The 18543-nt window shown below is 45.1% G+C and overlaps 1 protein-coding gene across 11 annotated transcripts in view; it reads left to right on the forward strand.

Moving 5' to 3' along the window:
• The window catches only part of LOC138803464 (transcription factor HIVEP3-like), a 405830-nt gene that overhangs the window by 146506 nt on the left and 240781 nt on the right, over positions 1-18543 (forward strand). For 3 of the 11 annotated variants that reach the window (XM_069987527.1, XM_069987521.1, XM_069987519.1), the window contains one exon: positions 9484-10133. The exons of 5 other annotated variants lie outside the window; for them this stretch is intronic. The gene's annotated coding sequence lies outside the window, so the exon portion shown is untranslated. Of the gene's footprint in view, positions 1-1880; positions 1927-9483; positions 10134-10536; positions 11392-18543 lie in introns of those variants that run through there. 3 more of the 11 variants (XM_069987525.1, XM_069987520.1, XM_069987529.1) reach the window with 2 other exon arrangements.

Here is an 18543-nt window from a genome sequence, read left to right on the forward strand (position 1 = left end):
TTATTATAAGAAGGAGGATGGGGAATTGAGGGTTTGTCTGTGACATCCTCTACGTCCTTGCAGCTCTCTAACTGTCCTTGCCCATAGCACATATCCAAGTACAGATTTTTCTCTCTGCTGTCTGACCCAGGAGCTCCTGCAAAGCCCCAGGGAGTTTGGGAAGGAGAGAAGAAAATTGCCTGCCAACAATCTCAAGCTACTTGGCAATGTCAAGGGAAGAGCTTGTAGCGCCCTGGGGGAGGAGACTCAGACTAGGGAAATAGAAACCAGTGATGGTCAGCCACCTACTTTTGATGCACAGCCTGGCTTTCTCCAAGATATCTCTAGGATGGATAATTTGAGGGCAGTTTATTGCAGATGGATAACCCCTCCCCCCTCCCAAATTCTTCTTAATTATATCCAAGTTTATGACCTTTCTTTAACTGGGTGCATTTGCCCATTCTCTCCTGCTATCAGCCCTTACCACTGTAAATTTTATTTTATTTTTATTTATTTATTTATTTTTTGGTCCAGTCGTGAGGCCTGAACTCTGGGCCTGGGCGCTGTCCCTCAGCTCTTCAGCTCAAGGCTAGCGCTCTACCACTTGAGCCACAGCGCCACTTCCGGCTTTTTTCTTTTTGCTTATGTGGTGCTGAGGAATCAAACTCAAGGCCTCAGGCATGCAAGGCAAGCGCTCTACCACTGAGCCACCTTCCCAGCCCCACCACTGTAAATTTTAGAGCCAAGGAATGGAGCTTGGAAGCTCGCTTCTTAGTTTCCATTTGACTGATGATGGAGGGACCTTGAACTACTGTTATATGACTTGTCCAAGATCACACAACCAATTAATTGAGAAAGCCAGAGTTAAGAGTATAACTTTACGTATAGTGAAGTGTAAAGATCTTAAACAGAGCCTTAGATCAATATTGACCAACTCATATATTCATACAACCTACTCTCCATTGATAACAGGAACTAAGATCCTTCTCTGTTTAAAAATGTGAAATTACAAAAGGCCCAGAACCTAGTGGGATTTCAGCTTCTGTCTCAGCTTCATTTCCTGCTTGTCCTCACTCTCTGAAATGGCACATGGCCACCTTTCCTTGTCTTTCTTTTTGTTGTCATGAACCTGTATTATTCTTTGAGACAGAGTTGTATTTCTGCCTAGCTCAGGCAGTGTTGTCTAGGAAACCAGAACTATCTGCAGATTTCAGGCTGTGCAGATTGGGTGATCCATAGCGCTGCTCTCTAGAATGGAGGTAGCCATGTTCTCGCCTGCCATCTTTGTACTGTCTTCTGTTTTCTCCATGACACTGTCCTGGCCTTGGGTCATGGCAGAGGTCCTTACCATGTCGTTTCCTTTTATTGTGTGCCTGTCCTAGGGCTTGAACTTAGGGACTGAGCACTATGCCTTAGATTTTTTTTCTCAAGTCTAGTACTCTACCACTTGAGCCACAGTTCCATTTCTAGCCTTTTGGTAGTTAATCGGAAAGAAGAGTCTCACATACTTTCCTGCTGGCTTTCATCAGATCTCAGCTTCCTGAGTAGCTAGGACTATAGGTGTGAGCCACTGGTGCCTGGCTATGCCTTTAAATTTCAAAGTTCTATACTCTTACTCCTCTATAATGTTGAAGTAAAAAATTTGTAATGGTATAGAAATGTCTACTGCAGGAATCTTCCTGTAACAAACAGCCTTGGGAAAGGTCCATATACTATAGGAATTGCTCCTTAGCAGAAGTGGATCTGACCTTCCAGTTTCCCTTCTGAGGAGACAGTCGCTGGTGGCTATCTCTATCAAGAAACCTGTGTACAGATGTTCTGTGTCTGGCGATGTGTGTGGCTAGCAGAGGAGGAATGCCTGTGAAAATTCTACTGCTGTTTGACTCATCTTTGTTTTCTAGGAACTGGAGGAGGTGTGCATTTCACACCATTCATGTCAAGTCCACAGTAAGTTTTCCTCTGCTTTTTGCGTTCATTGCCTTCTTCCCCACAATTGTCATTCAGACAGCTGTGAGCGCTGCTGAGTGCTATCCTTGAGGTGATGCTCTGAAAGGGGACCTGCCTCTCTTCCCTCTCTATCTGTGGAGGGAGAAGCTTGTCTCCGGGTAATGAGGAGCTCCTTGTCTCCACGGATCTTTATCTGATTCCCTGCCTGACTCCTAGAACCCAAGTCTGCTGACTTGCTCTTCCAGGCTCTTTCACAACAAGCTGCTTGTCTTTTGATGGAGTGTGCAATCTCCTGTCTGCTTCCATCTGTAGTTCATCTCCTGGACTCCCTGCATTTCTAAAGAAATCACAGGCAAGCTGGGAGAGAGTGGGGAATGTTGAGAGCCAGGCAGAAATGAGATGGAGAAGGATGTGTGCCAGGAGGTTGGCAGCCACGTGGGAGGTGGAGGAGACAGAGGAGGAGGCGCTGCTAGAAGGGAGGGCAAGCGAGGGGACAGGGGAAGGGAAAAGAAATGACTCAGTTCTTACACACTGAGCATATGTACTGAAGCATGTGCCTCGGTGTGGAAATAGTGAAGCCTTACAGGAGTTTAGCAAAAGAAAGGTCTAACATTCTGGATTCCTAAATATTCTTTTTCCCATCCCTGTGACTGCACTGAACCTGTGGTTAATAAGCTATAAGGAGCTTTGAGAGGGGCTCAGAGCCCACATGAGCTGGCTATGTGTTTGGACAAATAGCCGTCTTACGCATGTTAGACAAAACTTTGTTGTTAATTCCCCTTTGAACAAAAACGAGGAGGCACCATCGGTATCATCCTTCTTGCAGTTAATTCCTGCTTTCTGGATGTGTTGATCTTTTACATTCTTACAGAACTGCTTCAGGTGTCCAACTTTGAACCTACTGCTTCCTTTCCCCAGCCTCAACTTGTGTCACTAGATCTGACACTGCCGGCTCTGCTTTCCAGATGTCAAGTTTCAAACTTCAGAATTGTCTCCTCCCAGTCCTCTTTAACCTCCTGGCAAAATTCGGAATTCATCTCTAAGCTCCGTGGACTTTGCTTTGTGATATCTTGCAGATCTATTTTTGGGAGCAGATCCAGTGGCTTGGTCCAAGCCCTGTGGCTGCCAGCCTGAGCTCTTGTAAAGCGTCCTAGCTTTTCTATCACCTCTCATCTCCTCTGCATCCCCACGAAAAGCTAGAGTCTTTAAGATTCTTCTTTAATTATGTTAATCTGCTGTTCACAAGTTTCCAACTGCTCCCTCCTGTTTGTTGGATCAAGCCCAAACTTCTCTGTGTGGGATTCCAGCTTCTCTCAAATCTGGCCTCCTTCCTCTCTAGTCAGTGCTCGTGGTCTCTGCCTCCCTCGTGTGACCCCTCCTCCCAGGCCAGTAATATAGAAGCCTGTGCAGAACTCTGAGTCCATCTGCTGTTCTCTCAGCTCCCCAGATTCTGGCTTACTTCCTATCCATCTACCTAAAAATTCCCTACCCTTCAAGGTTAACTCGATTGTTTCTGTGTTTAAGTCTGCCTTGCTGAACAAGAGGGTCTCTGAACTGTCCAGCCGAACTGTCTAGATTCTGGTGGCTTTCACTGCTGGCATCTCTTTTAACTTTTGATTTGCTGTCTTGCCAGCCACCCTTGTGAGTGTACTTTTCTTGGTTATGTTATATGCCTTAGAGTAGGGCTGCTGGGGCTTGTACATGACTTTACTTTGGTAATTTGGAAAAAAAGACTTTGATTTTAAAAAGTCTGTCCTTCGTTTTAGTCCTGACTCTGGTTTTCTGTCACCATTACCTTTTTTTAATCCAGTCTTCCAATCAGCTGGTACAGTGCCAGTCACTTTGGTCCAGTGGGGTGGGAAGCTGGCCAGGCCCGGCTTGTATAAGCTCTCGTGCTAGGGTGGAGACCAGTGATAAATAAGTGAACAACACCAACGGCTGCTAGTTATTGATGCCAACTGTGTAGTGGGTGTTCTTTGGGCTTATTTTGATATTCCATATGTTTATTCTTTTACTTAATTCCTTTAATAACCTTGAGCATCAGGTGACATCAGTCCCCAGTGTCACTCAGCCAATAGTAGTGTGGCCAAGACTCATCTCCATTGGGTATTCGTTAGCTTGAGTTTCAGAGTCTCTAGTCTGGCTACCTCTCCTTTACCAAATTCTTACAGTCCCGTCACACTGACTTTCTTTGCAGTAGGACTTTTGTACTTGACATTCTCTCTGCCCAGTCACTACTCTTCCACAAGACCTGTGCACAACAGCTTCCTCCTCATGCAGCCCACGGAGGCCTTCACTGAGCTCCTGTTGCCATATGATTTCCCTGTATCCCTTGAAGCCACTTTCCATCTCTGTCACATTAACTTGTTTTGTTTTCTTTGTAGCTGTTATCACTGTCTGACATTATCTAACATCATTTCACTCACTGGATTATAAGTTCTGTGAAGAACATGATCCATGCCCATCTTGTTCACTCAGTATCTCCAGTACCTAGTATAGTACCCAACAAAGAGTAGGTGCTACTGGAGATGGGGAAAATGAATAAATGAAAGATAATAAACACATCATCTAGAATACAGCCTCCAAAGTGGGGTGTACATATTGAAGACTATGGGAGGGGAGATGATCCACTATGGGACAGGAAGAAAACATGATAGCTAAGTAAATACGCAGATGCATAGGAACACACATACACACACATTATCCTTTATTTCAGTTTTTGTAGATAACAGGTATTAGTCAGCTTTTTGTGGCTGTAACAAAACACCTGAGAGGATAAACATATAAGAAAGGAAGGTTTCTTTTGGCTTATCATTTCAGACTATGATCAATTGGCTTTATTACCTTTGGGTCAGAGATGAGTCATAACATGGCAGGAAGTTTATGGTAGAATAAAAGTACTTACCTCATGGTTGCTAGGAGATTGAAAGAGAGGACAAAGAAAAGACTGGCATCCTGTAATCCCACACCCCTGCCTCAGTGTCATGACTTGCTTCCACTGGGCCCCATCTTCTGAAAGTTCTACCACTTCTCAATGGCACCATGAACAGGAGATTGAGCCCACACATATGGACCTTTAGAAGGGACTTTCCAGGTGTAAACTATAGAAGTAGGTTATAAATACTTTTTACACATATGCTAATCCAGTGTTTACATTCAAATGTTCCTGTTAGGAGATAGGACCCAAGAGCTATGGTGTTCACTGGCCTAGAAAGAGAGTCAGAAGAGGAAACAGGCCACTCCAATGTGCTGCACTCAGTGTGGCCAACAAGTGGTCAGAGTGCAGAAGAAGCATCTGCGAGGTTTCTTCTTCTCCCTTGGATAACTGAAGACTTGATTCAACATATAGTTGTCATTATTTTAGTTATTATTGTTTGAAAACTACCCCACAACATAGAAGCTCTCAATTTTAGACCATTAAGACAAACTAAATGACCATAGTGCTTATGATTGATGCCGTTATAAATGATGAACAAGAGAGTAACTAAGGTATTTGTTAATTACATGGGGATGCTAGCATTGAAGAATTTACATGTGGCTGTCATCAAACAGTGGTTAGATACCCACAGAGTGGTCCTGGTTTTCCAGACTTGCAAAATTAATCTGAAATGAAACATCACCCCAAATTCCAGTCTTCTCATTAGCAAAGGAGAAGGAGGAGTCAGGATGGAGACTGGGGTGTGGGTCTCATTCTTGCCCATTTCTTTCTGTGTGACTTTGAGCAAGTCCCTTTTCTCAGGCCCTATGGGGTACCTTCTTTATAGTCATGTGCCATGAAAATGTTATAAAACAATGCTTGGTGCATGACAGATCTTTCTGAATATCAGTTCCTCCCTATATTCTCTGCTTAAAGAAGAAACTCCATGCTATCAGTCCTTCAGAACACCACCAAGAATGTGATTTATTCTTTGCCTCAACTAAACGGAGTCACACTTAAATACATTCTTTAAATACTTAAGTTGATTTCACATAACTCAAAGTCTTCCTTCCTGGATGTAAGGATGCTGGGTATTTTACCAGCGATATCATCTTTTCTTCTCAGGCTTGACCTCAAATGATGTGCAGTTAAAATTCCATAGCACAAATAACACTTGTCTTCTGTGCATGGAGGGTTGCAGTGGGATGAAGGAGAGTAGACTGAGATGCCAGGTCCTTGACTTGGAAGGCACCTGTGTTGAGAGAGCGGGGCCTCTTCTGGAGGGAAGCTGATATCTGGGTGGCCAGTTTGGAGATGAAGAATTAGATCAGGAAGAGGAGGACTGAGATGGACAGAACTCAGCAGAATTCTTGGCATGTGCTGCCTGAAGGATTCCCTGAAGGACTGTACAGGGAAGAAATGTGTTATGTGCCTGGCAGGCCAGAAACCACAGAGAATCTAGCTAGGTGTTTGGAGGATTTTGGAGCAGAAAAACAGACTCCCTAGATGGTTATTTATAGAGTCAGCAGCAGTAATGATCAGTTAGAAAAAAAATAAATTATAACTCAGTGGAACCTGAAATAACTTGGCTTTTGCAACCCCAGGCATTCCACACTGGGCCATTTGTATGCTATTCCCTCCCAGAAAGTGTTCCTGGAGGTGAGGGGCTGGCCCATACTAGCCTTGCTCATGCCCTTCCCAAGCTTCAGAGTATCTGACTAGAGGGAGTTTCTGGCTGAGAATGGAGAATGGTGTGGCTGGATGACTTTTTCCCCCCTGAAACTCCCAAATGCCTTAGTCATCACACTTTTTCTCCATCCCCATGTCTAAACCATGAGCTATGAGGTAGACCTCAGATGGAATATGCAATCTATGGCACATAGAGCCTCCATCTTCTACACCATTTGCACACAGTACTGCGTGTGCACACCAGCTTGTTGTCAATGTGTGTTTCAGCTTCTGGTTGTGATGTCTTCAGAGGAGTCAGCAGCTGACTCAGTTCACAAGGTCACTGTTGTTCATTTCACCCTGAGCCACCAAACAATACCACATGACATTCACTGACAGCTTGGAAGTGAGGTCACCTTGAGCTTGCCCAGCCCACTACTTGGCATCTTGACACTTGGGCATCCATCCCACTTTCCCTCTCCTGTCCATCTGCTCCTTTCCTATCCAGCCAGTCATTTGTTCATTTGCTTTCTAAGCAACAAGCTTTCATTGACAGTCTGTGATATACCATACACTGGAGATGCAGAAATCTGGAGGTCACAAACTGGTGGCATATGAGCCTGTTCTGGCTGTAGTTGCTTTTTATTTGCCTCTCCACCTGGCATCTTAAACCTGAGTTTCCTACTGACTCATGAAACTGGGCAGATTTCACTTGAGAATGCAGACACCTGGCTTCTCTCTGAAAATCTTAAAGTTCTGGCCACATAGGCCATGTTTCCATGAGACAGCATTCTGCACATGTGCAGCTACCCCTGTAGATAAAGTCGCAGTGCCTATGATTCCCTGTGGCCAAGACAATCACCACCCAGGTTCTATAAATGAACTTTATCACCCATGGACACCACACTTGGCCCCTGCACATTTGGTGTATGAGCCAAGCAGTTTTTTAGGCCAGTAGGGGAGGTAGAGCCAGAGATTTCCCCTATGAAAAGTATAATGAGAAGAGCATATTTTGGGAGCTCTGGGAGGAAGAAAGTTGACATTGACATCGAGTCAGGTTTAACAGCAAGGGAGAAGATGGCAGGAAGACGCTTAGAGGGACCCTCCAGACGAAGCCACCTTCATGCACAGGCCCTCAGCAGAGTACATAAGCAGAAGAGGATGGATCCTGGAACAAGGTGAACCTAATTGAAACAGGAATAAGTGCTTTGACGTGGGAAACAGGCATTTTAGCTCTACCATCATAGAAACTCTTGATGTTGGTGACTTCAAGAATGGCATACGTCAGGCTTTCTGAGACCCCACAGTTATGACTTTGAGAATGATGCTGAGTTTTCTAATCTACGTTCTACTTTGATTCATGATTCATTATTAATGTGAGCAAGTTCCTCACCCTTTCTGAACTGGGGCTTAACTGATTATTTGAAGTAAAGTAGGTCGGTTTAATGAACTCTAAGGCTGTCCTTGTTCATAGGATAATAAACACATTGACCAATAGTTTTCATAGTGTTCCAGGCTCACTTGCTCTGATTTGGGTGAGCTTGAAGTGCTAGGTGAGAGTGAGTCATTGTATGAGACAGGTAGGATCATTGAACTCTCTTGGCATAGGCTGGAGATTCTCAACTTTCAGTCTCCAGAACACAGCAATAGCACCTAACAACTTGTTAGAAACTCACATTGTCAGCCTCATCTCAAAAGTCCTAGGGGTATAGCTAAAAGGCTTCAAGATGATTCTGATTTATGTGAAAATTCTAAGGACCATTTATGTAAAGTGTGTGCTTTAAGATTTGGAGCTGGCAGAGATGGAGTCATCAATTCTAGTCACTGTTGTGGCCACAACACATGGTATGTGTTTATGTATCCAGCTTGGTATACCACACCAATCTTGGCATTGATGCAGGAGAGCCCCCTGACCCACCTGGGGTTAAACCAACTGGTGTCATGTCCCACCCACTTGGACACATGTCCTTGGGAGCAGATACTCCAGATGGGCATGAGGGGAGAGAGGAGCCTTATCAAGGGGCTAGCTCATTCTAGAAGCTTGCCAGAAAGCGCTGGCTTAAGTAGATTAACTTGTTATTCTGTTTTGTTCTGCATTTCTAAAAGGCAAAAGCCTCCTGGATAAACAGACCTGCCTGTTCCTGTTTTGCAAAGATTAGAGAGCCCAAAAGTCTTAGGTCCCTTATGAAATGTGTCCTGGTGACCCTCCTGTCCACTGAATTTTCAGTACTGGTCCAGTTTGGTTTCCCTCACCTAGCCATCCACTCACAAACTAGCATGGAATTACCATGGTCCAGATTACCCAGCACTGCCCCATGGGTTCTTTTCCTGTCCCTCTCACTCTAATGTCTACAGTTTGGCCTTGGATTGCCTACTCCTGATACATCTTGTCTAGTCAAGGGTCAAAAACATTCTGACACCTTCCCCAAGAACAGGAAGATTATGAAAGCACAGAATTCAATGATACTAAAGGCTGAGGATGCCTTCGTGCAGCTGGATTGTTCGGATACCACCAGGGGTCCAGGGAGAGGTGGAACAGGAGGTGTCAGGGCCCAGGAAGGGTAAAAGTAAGTTTGTTTTTCTCTTGTAGGGTTTAGATGAAGGACAGTAGTAGGTCGGGATGGGGAGGCAGCAGCAACTCAGAGATAGATGGGCAAAGCAAGAAAGGACAAGGGCATGGTCAGGAATGGGGGCCCCAGCCCAGGCTGGCCGTGGCTCTCTGTGCATACCTTCTTACCTCTGTATTCGTTCATCTTTGATGATATTGTTCCTTCCCAAGTCAGTCTTCCGGCCATTCTTTCTACCCTGTCACTCCTGCTTACCTTGTGCGCGTGCACGTCTTCCTCCAAAGCTCCTGTTAAATCCTGCCCACTCCCCACTCATCCTTTTCATCCCATTTCTACCCATTGCAACGTGCTGGACCCAGGAGCACACTAGAGTTCAATTGTGATAAGCGCTCTCCCTGTTTGCAGATGCCAACCAACAGTGACAGAGCCATGTACATCCGCTCCCGAGCCTCCCATCCAGCACCCACTGAACAGAGGGCAACACAGAAGCTTTCTCACCTTGCAACTGCAAAATCTGAACAAGAGCCAGAGAAACCCGAGAAGCAGCATGAGCCCCCAAAGCTGTCTGGGAAACCCTCCGAGGATTTACATGATAGCCAGCTGTGTCAACAGATGTTGTGATAAGAGACCTCTCCCTCCCATCATGGATCCGGTCATATACATGGGCGCCATTCCTCTTGGTACTGGGATCACCTTTAGGACATCAATCCCTGTTTCCGCTGCAGAGTTCTGGCTAACCTTTCTTTGGAAGGAAATAACCTTTCCCCCTCTTGAAGTTCTGGATTAAACTGTTTTACCCACATTGGACCACTGTCGGCTAGAAGCTCCCCAGATGTTCGTGTTTGTGAGAAGCTGCTGAGTTCGAGTCAGACCTGGGGTCTATTTCTAACAGATGCTACTTGACCTGCTCATTTTGACTCCTCCCTTCCTCCACCCATTCTAGCAGTGACTCTATCCTCTCCTGGCTTTGATTGGATGTGGGAGAGAAAGTATAATTAAGGGAAACTGACCACTTTGTACATCTTGGAGGCAATTGGAGCCTGGTTCCAACCCAGGTAGCTACAGAGCAGCCAGGCCTTGTCTCGTCTTCTGCCTTGTTCTGTGTCTGTCCTAATGCAGGACAGCTGTGCTTGTCTTTTTCCAATTAAATATCATTTGGGTTTTTTTTTCCATTATTGTAAAGCAGTACGTACTTATTACAAAAGTGCCAGAAGTATCGGCAAATAGAAGGAAATCCTTCTTACTCCAAAGATAACGATCAGGCCATATTCATTCAGTATCAAGTGGTATCATATGCTTAAGTATGTAATGTTACAATACCACTTCTATTCTTTGATAACATCTTGTCTTTTAATGTCAGATGAACATCTGACAATTAGTTCAGCTGTCCAGCTGTTGTGATGTAAGAGCTACTCAAGTATGCAACTATACCATCACCTCTTTACCTATTATGTCCTGAGATGGATGCATCTTATAAATGAATGTTTGTCTCCAGCTTTTCTCTATTTTGAGCACCACAGAAAAAAAAACATATTTTTAGTGTGATCACCCCATAGTTATTTTAAGCTAAATATCCAGAACAGGATGGAGGGACAAGTAGCAAAGATTACAAAGATTTTCAGGCATGGAGTCAGCAACAACAGCTCAGAACCCAGGGCATTTACAGGTGAGACCCCTGGGAAGGCCACATATACCTTCCTCCAGCTTCCCACACTGGGGTGGTCCTGGGCTCCCAGAGAAAACTCACCAATGATAGCAGAAGTAGTTAGGAATCCGAGAGTGGCGTTGTCTCGGAGTTTGGTCTTTGGGTAGACCTTGAGGTTTGGATGCTGAGAAATGGATTTTCAATTACTTCATACTTTGTGGAGAAGCCACACTCCTGATCTAAGGTGCCAGGCTAGAAGCTAAGAAGACAAAGATAAATTGAACAGCTCCCCTTCCTGACGGTAGCTCTGGAGGCTCCTGACCTAGACGACAGTGATGTATAACACACATTTTACTCTACAGCATAGTAAGAGAGAAATAGGAGATGATAATACATCTCAGGACAGAAAATTTGGAACATCTCAAAGTCTCAGAGGAAAAATATGAAAAATCACATCCTCTGCTGGCCGACTCACAGCAGCTAACATCCCTGAGTGCATCCATAGGCCGTGAGAGTTGCTGACTTGTGGTCGTCCTTGCTGGGCACATTCTCCTCGAAGGCAAGGCCTTTGCCCTTCACTTCTATCTCTGATAACCTGGCCCACCATAAAAAAAGCCTTCTGAAGTCTGTTCCGTGCACAGCCCAAATCCCAGTGTACAAAATGAAAGGTAAAGGGATTCGTGAGTTGAAACAATCACAATGTTTTATGGATGGAGGGGAATTTGCATTAATTCATATCCTTCTGTCTGATAGAGACTTTCTCAGCTATTTCATTAGAGAAGTAACAATCACATTTCAGAAAATTTGGGGATGAGAGAAAAGAAAACTGCCATCCCATTTCAGACTCTAATCCAGGCACAGTAACATTATGGTGACTTTCACCCTGATCATTTATATTCAGGTGGTATCAAGTACAAGAGCTTTAAAAAATGTGTAACTTTTGTAATTTTTCCTGATCTTGCTTTTATTTCAAGTAGCTAATTTGAATAGCTAATTGCATTCACGTAGTTCAAAATCTGAATGGCACAAAAGCCTGTAGACTCGGAAGTCTTTTGTACTAGTTATCTAATGGTATTGTTTCTTACTTATCTCTGTGCATATGAAACCATATATGTGTATAAAATATGGGGTTTTTAATGGAATATGTGACAGAATTGCTGGCAGACATTCTAAGTTTATCCTAAACAATCCTTTGGGCTTTTTCTCTTTTTCCTTTTTTTTATTTGTGCCAGTACTGGGGCTTGAACTTGGGGCTACTGTCTCTAGGCTTTTCTGCTCAAGCATGGTACTCTACCTCTTGAGCTACAGCTCCACCTCCAGCTTTCTCCTGGTTAATTGGAGATAATTGTCTCATAGACTTTCCTGCCTGGGCTGGCTTTGAACCACAATCCTCAGCTCTCAGCCTCCTGGGTAGATTGGATTACAGTGTGAACCACTGGCACTGGCACCAGTTCTTATTAATTCTGGTGGAAGGCTTGAGGTTTGGGGACTTAATTTTACCCTGTGATTTGGATGTTTAGTTCAAACACGAAAAGAAGGGGGCATCATCATCACAGTGGAAGGATAAGATCAGGCCGTGGGGACCCTGGAATTGAAACCTTTCTCATTACTGGCATTTGAGCATTTTGTGCTGGATTCCACCTCTTTGGATGCTCACTTTCTTCATTTAGAAAACAAAGAGTGTGCTTAAATGGTTTTATGGTTGCCCTTAACCCTGTGGTTTTCAGGCTCTGTGATCATGTGAGCAGGTATGGTACATTTGGTGACAATGGTGGAGCTGATGGGGACTTGTACCTGCAGAAGACTCTGCTTGATAACCTGTAATATCCTGGCCTTCATCTTCTGGACCAGAACAGCTTAGCTCTATCCTTACCTTTCTCTCCTTGCTGACTTTACCACACTGCTCCCATTCAGGCAGGAGAGAGTTGCCTATCCCCAATGGGCCAACCCCTTTCCCTTCTGCAGAGGAGGTGGCTGGGGTGAGCCAGGGATCTTTCTCTTGAACCTTTTGGCCTCCAAAGTTGCCTCTCCTCCTTCTGTCTTCAGTGTGGGTGCTGGAGCCTTTCTCTCTCCTGATGAGCAGTGGGGAGGGAGGTGGAGCCCTCCTCTGTTCTGGAGAGTGAGGCCATGGAGGAGAGGGAGGGTTTGATCAAGATGGCATCACACTGTCCTACAGTGAGTTCAACCTCAGAATGTGTGGGAGAGACTGTGGCGGGGATGGGGATGCAGGTCCTTAGGGAGTTTCCTTTTGCAGGGAGAAATGCTCCCCATGATGGGGAGCCTTCCTTCCATTCTCAAAGGACAAATTGGCTTGATTGGAGTTGCTCTCTTGCTTCTCCACTCTATATTTCTCTCTTGTTTTTTGTTTGCTTAAATCTCCAATCTTTAGCATTCTTAGCTGCTGTTAAACAGGGCAATGGTAGAACGGCTTCCAGAACTGAGCTTCTTCATTCTTGGAGTTTGTGTTCCTTAAGCTACCTTCCCAGTGCTTCTATACACACACACACACACACACACACACACACACACACACACACACACACACACACACACACACACACACACACACACGCACACACACACACACACGCACGCACGCACGCACGCACGCACACATCTCCATTGCCTCTTACATTTCTTGCAATACCCTTTGTCTCCGTCAACTGTTGTGGAGAGAAATGTTATTTGGAATATTCATAACAAGTCTATCGCTAATTATCACTTTAACAATGTGCTATGGAGCGAATCCATGCAGTCATCTGGAACGGCACATATGCCGTTAAGTTTGGGGACTGGCTGTGTACTGTGGGTGCTGTGTTTCACGGGCGGGGGGAGGGCGGGAAGCAGAAAAGTTGGGAAGGGGGATGATGGAGGTGTGTGTCCTGCATTCCTGTTCTCCCAGAAATGATTTCCAGGGTGCGCTGCTTTTGAATGTAGAAAACGAAAACCAGAAAACCAAACAAGAACACTTAATTGGAAACAAAAACTACTCCACAACAACGCCCCATTGTGGAAAGCTATGGAGATTGAGATGACCTGAGGTCATCCTGAGTCAGTGCCAGATGGACAAATCTCAGCTGCAGATCTCATGGCCAATGAAGAGGCTGTTAGTCCTGGTGCTTTCCTGTGTTTCTAGCAAGAAAATGGGGCTGAAGTTGCCTCTTGACTGGCAGATCTCAGAGGCAAATGAGAAGGAGCTTCACATGTCAGGACGAGATAAGAAGGAAGGCCTCTTTTCCATCTTCTTGCTTTCTTTTCTCCAAGGAAGGAGAGTGAACTCATCCTGGGTTCCTTATTTGGGGTTCACAGTGAGTGTGGGGTTGGAAAGCAAAAATGATATTGCAGGGGCACACAGAGCTCTTCCCACCAAGTTTTCCTGAGCCCCAAAGGCATGGAAGGATGGAAAGGGCATCCTGAAGGAAAGTTCAGCATTGCTGCAGCAATAAAGCCTTTACTTTAGGAGGGCCAGGAATATGGAACTTGGCTCTGCATGGCTATGTGGATCCATTATAGGTCCTGCTTGTAGCAGTAGACAAGAATTCATATTCAGTCTCTCTTGAGTATCCTTGGATCCCCAGGAATGTCACTTGGGTGGTATAAAGCTGCATCTATTAATTAATAACCTGTGGGGGGGGGGTTGCCAGTCCTGGGGCTTACACTCAGGGCCTAGACACTGTCACTTGGTTTGCATAGTCGAGGCTAATGCTTTACAACTGGAGCCATAGCTCGGCTTCCAGTTGTTTTGCTGGTTAATTGGAGATAAGAGTCTAATGTACTTTCCTGCCTGGGCTATCTTTGAATTGGGATCCTCAGATCTCAGCCTCCTGAGTAGTAGCTAGGATTACATGTATGAGCCACCAGAGTCTTGTGATTAACAGCCTTTTAGTAATATATTTTTATGACACTGGGAGCCTGGAATTGTTTGAAAATACTTTAGAAATAAGCACAGTGCTTAGTGTTTCTGGGATGCATACACATGCTCTATGCTAGGCACAGGGTCATCATGATAATCGTTGACAACAAACATTAATGGAGTATTTTGAATGTACCCGGCTCTTCAGCACATTACATACGGATCCTAATGGGTCTTAGAAGAGAGTTCCCATCCAGGCTGTGATTCACACATGAGGAAACTGTGGCTCTGTTAGAGGACTTGTTTATATTGCTGATACAGTGTATGAAGGAAGCCAGCACTTTTAAACCTATCTTTCCACCTTTTGGGGGAAGAACAGCACACAGTCTACCTCTGTTCCTATTTGAAAACAGCAGGTGAGGAAGGACAGGGTATATAACTTGGAGAGGAGCACTTGACTGACATGCAGGAGGCCTTGGATTCTACCACCAGAATGGCCAGCACCACTAGCACTGTAAACAACAACAGCATGAAAAAATAACTATAACACAATAATAATAATAATAGGAATAATAATAATAATTCATGTGTATATCTTTGGGAGAGTTGGAGGGAGGGTTCAGAACTCAGGGGAAAAGGGGTGAAAAAGTATAACAGTGGAGCTCTCTGGACATTGATGAAAGTGAACTATACAACTCCTGCCTAGACAGGAGGGAGGGACTGGGAGAGAGTGAGGGAAGGGAAGACACTCTACGAAAGGAAAGGTACTCATTGCTTGACTCATGTAATTGTAATCCCTCTGTATATAATAACAATAAAGTAATAATAAAAAAGTAACACAGTGGGAGAAAGTCCCGAGAAACCCACCTCACCCCCATCTGTGGGCAAAAGGACAGTGAACATAGTGACTCTTGGCTCAATGTGGCTAGAGGACAATGTTGGGCAGGCTGGAATCCTCAGTGTTGTACAATGTGTGGTTCAGGGATATTGTATCTATCTGTGTTGAAGTGTAAATATTCATTGTTAGCTGCTTCCTTACAGAATTGCTTTGAGCTGGGCACTGATGGCTCAATTTGGGGGAGGCTGAGATCTGAGGATCATGGTTTGTTCAAAGCCAGCCTGAACAAGGAAGTCTATGAGACTCTTATCTCTGGTTAACCATCAAAAAGCCAGAAGCTGAGCTGTGGTAGATAAGTGTTAGGTGCCGACCTTGAGTAAAAGAACCAAGCAAAAGTTCCAAGACACTGAATTCAAGCCCCAGGATGGGTACAAAAGAACTGGTTTGATAAACCCTGAATTTCTGAGTGTTCAGTTTCTTTGTTTTTGTTTAACACCATGGTGAGACCCTGGGGGAGTTGGATGGGAACTCATTAAAGAGGGAAATCCTATGTGTGTTTTTAAGAACAAGACACCTGCATTAGCTTGTGCTACAGCTTTCCTCTGCAGGCTGGGGTATGGGCCGGTGGGCCTACTGGCATCAACATAGGTAGAAGAAATGGCAGATTGGTAGGTGGCAAGACCAAGCTGGCTCTATCTCCCTCTTTGGCCCCTATGATTTACCTCCTTCTCTCATTTTATTACTGGGCAGAGACCTTAACAGCCCTTTGATTTAGCAAGTTAATAAAGTAAGCCATCCCACGATGGTGTTTATTGACAGGATGGCCTAGGGCTTGTTACTCCCAGGGAACCTTCTGAGATTGTTCCAGGATTGAAAGGAAAGCTATGGGGTTTGCTGAAGTTTCCTCCACTCTTCTTGTTCTTTCTTGGGTGGTCAGCCTAGCATGTCTGTTCTCCACCACCACCCCAGTGCCAGGTATCCCCCATGATCCCACCCAGTGATTGGTGTAACCAGGGATCTGACTGACTTCCTGGGAGTGGAGGAATCTGACTTCCAAGGTGGAGGATATCTTCAAGGAAAGTTGAGGAGGACTGAGGTCTGGAGTGGTTTCATAGGCTGCTGTAGGAAACTATCACAAACTAGGGATGATTAGCATTTCTAGAAGCCAAGTCTGAAGTCAGGGTGCTGATAAGGCTATGCCCCCTCCAGCAGTACTAGGATAGTCCCTGAATGCCTCTTACTGACTGCTGGTGGCCGCTAGACAGCCTTACTGATCCTTGGCTCCCAGCACCCCAGCTCTGCCAAAGTGGTTGTACATGACTTCTCATAGTATAAGGACACATGTCACATTAGATCTGGGGCCAGCCCTACTCCAAGATGACCTTGGCTTACTGGTTATGTCTGTGAAGATCCTATTTCCTATTTCTAAATAAGGTCACAGCCTGAGCTTCTGCGGGGGAGGGGGGGGAGAGGAGAGGGGGATAGTCCAGGCCCTTTAGGAACAAACAAAGAAGAGGCTTGGACTGTGGTGGAGGGTGCAGCACTGTCCTGTGGAGTTTTCCAGCTGATAAGAAGTTCCTAGAGCTGCACCTCTGGAACTGTGACCAGTGTGAGTGAGGAGCTGGATTACAAATCAAATGAATATAAATAAATGGCCACTGGCTCAGAGTGTAGCCCTAGACTCTGCACATGGAGTAGGAGAAGGAGGTGCAGCTTTTAGATACCAAGGCATTCAGACCTCAACACCAACCCCCCCCATGTGGCTTTGCAGTGGGTGGGAAGCTGGACTCCATGATCTCTGAGGTTCCTGCCAAGGGCTGGAATCATAAATCAGTATTGAGAACAAAGTATTGAAGTCAGCAGAGCCACCTGGGGACCCCAGTGGGCACCACTGTATTTCTTCCTCTCTCATTGGCTGCACGCACCCGTTGTGGTCATTGGCTTTGACCTGAGAGTAGAATTCCCTTGACTTGGCTTATCGTTGAAGAATACTAGGAGAGTTTATTTCAGCTAGATTGTTGGCTCTGGGCCTTTTCCTACTTCTAAATTGGAAAGGTGTTACTTCATTTGTAGGACCCATCCCCAGACCACCCACAGCTCAAGGCCCTCATTTATTTTAAGAAGAGGTTGGAAGCCATTACCCAAGTGACAGCAACAGCAGCAAATCCCAGATCCATTTGTCAGGTTCAGCCAATCCTCTAAGCTGGAGAAGTAACAGGAGGAGAGGGAAAAGCAATATTGGTTTGGAAGCTATATAAATCTCATTCAAGGCCCACACTCACTGCTTGGTTGGTTTCCTTATATGGAAAATGGAAGTCAGAGGTTCTTGTGGAGTTCTATCATATAACAGTTTTTGTTGTTGCTATTGTTGTTGTTGTTGTTGTTGTTGGTGGTGGTGGTGGTGGTGGTGGTGGTGTGTGTGTGTGTGTGCATGTGTGTGCCAGTACTGTGGATTGAACTCAGGGCCTGGGTGCTGTCTATTGGCTTTTTCTCTTAAAGCTGGTGCTCTTACCACTTGAACCACATCTCTACTTATGGATTTTTTAAGTGGTTAAATTAGAGATAAGTGTCTCACAGCTTTTCCTCTCTGGACTAGCTGCCAACTGCAATCCTCAGATCTCAGTTTCCTGAGTAGCTAGGATTATAGGCATGAGTTACCAGTGCCCAACTGTTTGACACTTTGAACACTTACTATTTGCCTACTATGTGCTGTGTACACTGTGCTAGGCACCCTGCAAAGCTTCCTGTCTGAGAGGGAAATAGACACTCAAGTGAATTCCCATTTCTTCATTATGAATGAAGAAATGGTTTGTACTATGCTTGCAACACACTGTATGACTTAGTACCAGTACCACCCCAGGTGACAGGAATGATTGGTGGCGTGGTATCCACATTGTAGACAAGGATGATGAGTCCTGGAGAAGACAGTTTGCAAGGACTGGAGCAGAGACATGTCTCTAGAATTCCTTCCTTCCTTCCTTCCTTTCTTGATAGAGGCCTGATATACAGGAACTCAGTTGCAGTACCGCCTGGAAACAGAAATACAGCTTCCAATCCTGGCCCCAGCTCCTCTGATTTAGAACCTGGTATAAGGAGACTGCTTGTGTGACTTAGTTGGAAGGTGCTAGG

The sequence above is a fragment of the Dipodomys merriami genome, unplaced genomic scaffold (assembly GCF_024711535.1).
Source record: "Dipodomys merriami isolate MVZ:Mamm:240054 unplaced genomic scaffold, mDipMer1.0.p SCAF_34, whole genome shotgun sequence".
Classification (NCBI taxonomy): domain Eukaryota; kingdom Metazoa; phylum Chordata; class Mammalia; order Rodentia; family Heteromyidae; genus Dipodomys; species Dipodomys merriami.